Raw genomic sequence first — 8,286 nt, 5'->3', positions numbered from 1 at the left:
TTCAGAAGCTGAGGATATCCACTTTCAGTCAAACCTATAATAAAATGAAGGACTGTTTTTTTTTCGGATTCAAAACAGTTGAGTTACGGAGATTTGTACATTGTCAGCTTGATAGAAGGTGTCTGTAAATGTGATGTAATAGATCCAAGCTCAGCACTTGTTGTCCATTTAAAATTGGTTAATGTGATAAACTTTCCTTTCCCGTTTTAGCTCGACTATACAAAGTACATGTATATAGGGAGCTGTCCTACTAGCCCTGTAGTCGGCGTCAGCTTCCGCGTCCTTCCGCAACTTGGTGCACTTTCACTTTATCTCACTTATTACTTCATGGACTTGGCTCGCTCAGTTTCAGATACTCGACATCTATCAAAAGTATCTTTTCTGTGTTAATACATGTATATCTATATGATAACAAATCTGTCCGCTAGAAATAATTGTGAAAAACATCTTTAAATGGACTTGATTCACACTTAAAATAGTTGTTCCACATCATCGCCCACATCATATATAACAATGTCCATAACTCTGGCTTCAGATTTTCCCGAAATATTCTTACTCAGAATTTTATTATAATTTTAATGTATTTGTACAATATATCTGCTATTACAGAAGGGATTTGATTCAAACTTAATATAAGTGTTCCATATCATCACTCGCATTAAATGACACAAGGTCCATAAATATTCCCACTGTTTACTTTATATATATATTTCAGGTTAATGTTTTGGTGCATTTTCATTATATCTCTGTTTTTACTAAATGGATTGGATTAAAACTTTAAAAAAGTTGTTCTACATCTGCAGCCACATGATATGACACAAGGGCTGTAACTCCCTTACCAATGTTTCGTGATTTTTGCCCCTTTTTCCTATGCAGTTTTTGGTTCAGTTTGTTGTACTTTCGCTACATCTTTCCATGTTATAAAAACTACAAACCATTTAAGACTTTTGCAAATACAATTTCACGAAACATTAGGTTAAAATAATGTCATAATGGTCTTGTCTTTGTGCCGAGGGTAATCGTTTGGACATTACAAATAGGGTATGAAAGATACAATGACACAATGAGTGTATTTTCTTAATTAACTACTAGTATGTGATATCTAATGCTTTTATACTCCAGTTAGGTAGAACACGCCCTCTTAGTTTTAGGAATGGTTTTCATTTATTACTTAATGTGAATAAAAAATAACAATAAACAAGGTGATTCAGTGTGTTCCATGCAGTTTCCGTTTATATAAAAGTTGTATATAGCTGGCACAATTTTCTGAAAAGCTCTCGAAAACGTCATTCACTCAAACAAATAGCAAATCAATCTTAAAAACCGCTAGAGCTAAAAATAGAAAAAAAAACCTTCAAACGACTTCTCCTCATGAACCGGTCAAACTTGGTTTGTAGCATCACTATAATATTAATCAAAAGTTTGTTCAAACACTTTCCGCCTTTTATGAGCCATTTAGGCTAAAATAGAAAAAGTCCTTAAAAGAACTTCTTCTGATAATGCGCTTGGTGGATCTTAATCAAACTTGGCATGTAGCATCATTGAGGGCCTTTTAGGAGCTGTTAAAGCTAAAAATAGGATTTTTTAAAAACAACTTCCTTTCATGAACCGCTCGGTGCATCTTCACCGAACTTGGTCTGAAGAATTATTATAAGATCATCTATCAAATTTAATTCAATGGGTACGCTTGACGTTTTTTAGGAGTCGTTAAAGCTGAAAATAGAAATAAAAACCTTTAATTATACAGAGAAACTTGGAGGTTTTATAGATTGTTCATTATTTCAATCTATGACTTTTCCTTTGGCTCCATATTACGTGAAAAGTATGATGTAGTTTTGAATACATTTCATTAACACAGGTTAGGCACTTCTCCCTGTCTGTTTAAAGCATTAACACAGGTTAGGCACTTCTCCCTGTCTGTTTAAATCACAACACAGGTAAGGCACTTCTCTCTGTCTGTTTAAATCATTTTTTTTTATTGAATATTGAATTGACTCTTCCCTTTTTATAGTTTTTATTTGGATTTGACTGTAACCGGGTGTAATGGCTTTGAAATTAGAAGAAAACTGGATTAAGTGAAACAAGACGTATCTTTAAAAAGTTGGTCGGCGCAGTGTAGTTGGAAATTTGGTAAGTGTTTGCCCTTGAAAAACTTGACTTTGAAGGTCTGTTGTTATAAAAGGGATCAATATATAAATGAAAAAGATATTGTAAAAATGTAAAATATGGTAAATCTTTAAGGTCAATGTGAAATGTCTATACATCAATGTGAATGACTTGTGGCAAGGAGTAACGTGTGCGAGCTTAAACGAGATTCACTAAGAAATAAATAAGTTATAGGCAATGTTAAACTTTGTCATAGACAGACAGGGAAGAAAAGCCTCACATCAGCTGATCCCGGGGGCATAAAACGCTGGTAAACAGAAAATACTTTCTGAAAATCGTACAACTCAGTTGAATGAAACTTGACTGTAGTCTATTACACACAAGAGATAAGGTTGTTACCAGAAACCATTTTCTACCTGGTAGACTCAATTCGTTCACACCTGTTCATGTAACATGCAGTATGTACTAGTTACACGACCGTTCATAGCTCTTTCTACAAATTTATCAAAATTAGTATTTAAACGGGATTTTTTATTGTATTTATTAGACATTTATTTAGACATACTAATATACTTGCTAAATGTGTCCGACACATACCTACCTTTAAATCTATAAACAGTGTCACAATGAACGCTAGGTCATTTCACTCAGCACTGCAAAAGACACAGAGTGAAAAATGGAACAGTTTCATCCAGTAAGCAAGACTGTTGCATAAATCTTTCATATACATAATAGATGTGTTATCAAGCAATTTGATTTGCCAACTTAGTAACTTGGCATAGGTCATTGTACGTCATAAAAACGAGCTTAATAATGCTGTGTCCCCAAAAAAACAATTAAAAACAAAACCGTTGAAAGCCGTAAAGCGTATTTGAAATAGTGATCTATAATCGATGTGACACTAACGTTATTGGAAACTACTGTCACAGCGAGTACCTTATCAGAAGGACACGGAGACAGATAAATATTTTCCTCCTTGATATGCAATACATCTGATATATTACAAGAGTTATACTGGAATAAAATAACAACATCATCAAATTGTTTTATGCTGCTTGTTTCTTCTGCAAAAAATTGAAAAGGATATTTTCCCTGTTTTTCAAACAGAGACAACAAATGTCGTTACACACACAGGAAATGAATTATACCACAACGACCGAAGCGGACTTTTATAACGACAATGACGTTATTCCTATGACACCTGGCGTTCAGGTTCCGTCAGCTATCGGATTATTACTTCTTATCATTATTGGCATAAGTGGCAACGTTTTAACAGTAGCTGCTTATTTCAAAGACAGACATTCAGCGACTGTCTATGATTTCTTTATCGTCAATTTAGCATTTACCGATCTTATTCTATATGCTGTTCCAGCATGCCGTTCTATGCTGTGTATACCTTGACGGAATTTACGTGGCCGTTCGGGTATTCATTTCGCAAAGTGTGGTTAGTGGTTGATTTCACATTTTGTTTCGAGACTATCCTTTTGATGCTTATAGTGAGTTTAGACAGGCTGTTGATGGTCAGTATGGGACCAACCTATATACAGAAAGTTACACAAAGAATCGCATGCATCGAAATAGCCATATCATGGATTGTATCCTTTCTTTTGTATGGACCAGCAATTATTGGATGGAATAACTGGGTCGGTTACTCGACGGCCGAATACATGGATTGTGACTTAGAATTTGCCTATGACCACGTGTTTACAACCGCAACTGCCACTGTTGAGTTCATTTTACCTTTCGTTTGTCTCACGTTACTGAATGTTATCCTGTATTTTAAAATAAAAAAGCGTAGCAAAATTGCACCGGGGAGAAACACAAGCTGGTTGTCAGACAAGCAACGGTAGTTCAAATGATGCAATTAATCTGAGTTTTGTAAGGCCAAGCACTCTTTCAAAAGATAATCATTCGCCGGCACCTGAAAGTACTACAAATAGCTTCAACAATAAAGATAACATTGACAAAAAAGAAATTCTACAAAGTAAGTTAAAATCTGAGCGACCATTTAACAAGTATAGATTGAACAATAAAGGATTAGAGAGAAGTGCTTCCGGTCTCCAGGTCAAAATGTCATTTAAGAGCAGCAAAGTTCCTGGCGATTTTAGTTGTCGCATTTATAGTTTTCTGGGCTCCGTATACTATAACGACAATGGCGATATCATTTTGCAACAACTGTATTAATACCAGTCTGTATGAATTTTTTAATTGGTTACTTTGGATGAAGTCTGCGGTAAATCCATTACTGTATGCCTTTAACAGTCGTAGATACAGGAAGTTCATTGTAAAATATTTGACATTAAATGGAAGACTTTGGAAACGAAACATCGGTCAAATTCAAGCGAGAACATGAGCATCAGTGCATTAATGTAATTGAAATGCAATTTGTAACGTAACTTGACTATGTAAAGTTAATCTCACAATTTAAACCAGGAGACAACAAGAGACGGCAACAGTATCATGAATAACTTCGCTCGCAAGCAACTGTGTTACATTTTAGTCTTTGTCTGGAGCACAAGCTATTTGCGACAGTAGTATTCCGTCGGTAAAAGTGCTGGTCATTAAAAGGGAGCCGATGGCTTCACCTGAAATCATCACGTCTTTGCTGGCTCGCCTCGAAATCTAGAGCTACCTTCGTAACCTGAACTTGGCCTAATAGTGTTTGTTACATTGCATTCCCATGTTTGTATTAGCCCGCCCGCTTAGTTCAGTAGGTAAAGCGTTGGTCTACGGATCGCGGGGTCGTGAGTTCGATCCTCTGGTGGGGCGTATGTTCTCCATGACTATTTGATAAACGACTATGTGTCTGAAATTATTAGTCCTCAACCTCTGATTCATGTGGGGAAGTTGGCAGTTACTTGCGGAGAACAGGTTTGTACTGGTACAGAATCCAGGAACACTGGTTAGGTTAACTGCCCGCCGTTACATGACTGAAATACTGTTGAAAAACGGCGTTTAACCCAAAACAAACAAACAAACAAACATGTTTGTACTATTTCAAACGTACACTTCGTTATGATATTTCAGATGCTGATTGATAAAATGCATTGTGTCTGAAATCATTCGTCCTCCAACTCTGATTTATGTTGGGAACTTGGCAGTTACTTGCGGAAAAGCAGGTTAATACTGGTACAAAATGCAGGAAAACTAGTGAGTTAACTTTCCGTCGTTACATAACTGAAATACTGTTGAAAAAAGGCACTAAAACTAAAGCAAAAATATTGTAGTAACTAACATTAATGGTCGAGCTTTATGCAATTATTTATTTAAGGATAATGCTTGTTCGTGTTATGATATACACTAATTTACTTCAAGGCCATTTTTGCATATTTTTTGACTGAGTCAAAGGCCATTTCTCTGGTCTTGTCGAGCGAAATTAAAAACCGAGTGCGCACACAGCTTTACATGTTGTTTGGCGGCTCTAGGTCATATATGTACAATCTGAGATATGCTCGACACAATTCGGCTAGACGTACGGATGGACACCCGGATGGACGTACGGATAATTCTAAGTGTTCCCTCGTCCATCTAGCTTAAAAGTAATGCTAAAATGTCATAAGTTTTCTTCTCCGATATGCCTGTTAAAACGCAGTTTTTTTCTAAGGTTAAGTGTCTGTTTTCATCTTTCTTTCTGTCCATACAGTTTTGTAGTGAGGGCTGTTGTTTGTTGACCTTTCACAATTTCGTATTGATTGTGTTATAATACTGTTTTGAGTGTAAGGTTTTTTCATATTGATGTTAATAAAGCCTGTGTCAATTCCTGTGTGACTATTTCTGCGACGTGTACCTTTGGTTGTTTTGTTTGATCAATGCTGCCGGAGATTCTGTTTTGATTTTATAGTTTGCGTTGTTATTCACATCCCAAGGGAAATAAGTCATCTACCATTAACATTTCACTTCTCTGTACTGCTTTACAGATGGCTGAAAATACAACTCAAAGGTAATGAATTAATTGAAATTCAATACCTCCACATGCTTATGAATATTGTGGTGAAATCCATGACAGAATAAAGCTGACAATGTCGGCAACACAACATTTTCTATAACTTTTCGAGTCTACCGATATATAAAAGCAACCTGACGATCATGTCGTTACATGTGGACAATGTCTGCGCTTAGCCACTCCTACTAACAATACACGTATATATAAGTCGGATATGACGATCCTACAAACATTTAAATGTCAGATGAAATCATGATATAAGAAGAATAAAAGCACAAAATGTAGGTACCAAAATATTTCTCACCATAGTAGTAATTCCATGAATCCTTCAAAATGATAACCAAGGATAGTTTCATCAGTTGATATTATGCACTGAATTTTTCTCAATTAAGATAAAATACCAAAGAAGAATACAGTCTCATGTTGTGGAAACACTTCCAACTGAGTCTGCCATTTCTTCAAAACTTTCATACCCGTACACTGCACCAATGCATCTCCTTCTGCGTATAATAAAAGCCCGAGAAGAGAAATGTTTCATTTTCTTTTGTCTGTCTTATATTTTTCAACAAGTAACTCTACCAAAGTAACAGAAATTTTGTTCATTTTCAGCTAGTTATCGCGTCGCTCGTTTCCAAAGGTACCAACCTGTAATTAATATTAGAAATTATAAATCAGTTTCAAATTGATATTTATGAGTATGATAAAGATAACAGGTAAATTCCTTCTATATGACATTACATTTGCTGTAGCAGGTCTAGTCTGTGGACGATAGTTGCCAGATGGAGTTGACCCCGTATGTCACCATTAGGCCATCCATTTATGAGTATTCAGGGTGCAAAAGTATGGAAGCACTACCCTGAAGAATATGTCATTTTATGCAAAGTATTTTATTGGTAGGCAACCTTTCTTGCTGTTTGATATTGGCATACTGACATATAAACAAGTGACAAATACACACTAGCGCGATAGGATTGGCCCTCGAACAGGTGACAATTATGCACGATAGGTTTGGCATTCAAACTAGCGACAATAATGCATCCCTACTAGCGACAATGCGTAAAAGGATTGGCATTCACACTGGCATTTATAGTAGCGACAGTAATGCGCGACAACTGGCATTCCTACTAGCGACAATAATGCGAGATAGGATTGGCATTTATACTAGCGACAATAGAGCGCGATTTGACTGACATTCATACAAACGACAATGAGCGAAATGACTAGTGACAATACGCGATAGAATTCACATTCACACTAGCATTTGTACTAGCGACAATTCGCGAGTATTATGATAATTATTATGGTTTTCAATATATGATGATTGTGCAGCTGAGCGTAGTTACTGCTTTTGAGCTTCTTTTACAAAAGGTATCAATTGCGAGCAGATAAAAATCACCTACCGAAGATTACAAATACATGCACTCGTAAAAACTTACTGGGACGATTTTGGACAATGAAATTTAATTGTTGAGCTTGGAATGATCCGCTATACACTAAGAAGATATTAGTAGCTATATTGTGCTTGTGAATGCGTGGTAAAAAGATTTAGACAGTATGACAGAAAAAGATGCAGGGGGTATAAATGGGGATAATACATTAAGCAGTCAACATTCAACAAGCAAAATACTTTTGTTGTTACATAATGCTTTATTTGTCTGACATGGCCTAAGCAAATTTATAGGAGTATGCCTCGCTATAAATGTTAGCATTTTTCAAGCTTTTGGTATGGTAATACAGGTAGAAAAGTAGCTCGTGTTAATGACTTTAAACGGAAAATAGATATGGCGAAAGAACTCGCGGATAAATCTAAGAGGAGAATCGTGTACTTTTTAATGTGAAGAAATCACCAAATATGTAGATATTTCGTACTATGCATAAACTCGGGTGTTTAGAATTAATCATTGGAAAACAATAATTATGATACTATGAGCACACTACAAAACAGACAACGGTGTCCAAACGATTGAACGGCACGAGGGAAATCCAGAAAATCTTTAGACTGTCCATAAAAAATACATAAAAACCAGTATTTAAGCACATTTCTTACACCAGTTCATCAAAATATTCACTCTTAACAGAAACTCACTTTTCCATCTGTGTTATTCGTGTTCTGAAAGCCGCAAGGAAGACTGCCCTTGGTATACTATGCTCACATTGATATACTGCACTTCCAAGGGTGCTTCTGGAATTGTAGCGACGCCCAGCCAGCATGATTTTTTTCTCAGCAAAAGAAAGAA

Source organism: Mercenaria mercenaria, chromosome 5 (genome assembly GCF_021730395.1).
Source record: "Mercenaria mercenaria strain notata chromosome 5, MADL_Memer_1, whole genome shotgun sequence".
Lineage (NCBI taxonomy): Eukaryota > Metazoa > Mollusca > Bivalvia > Venerida > Veneridae > Mercenaria > Mercenaria mercenaria.
Note: the sequence above shows the minus strand (reverse complement) of the source record.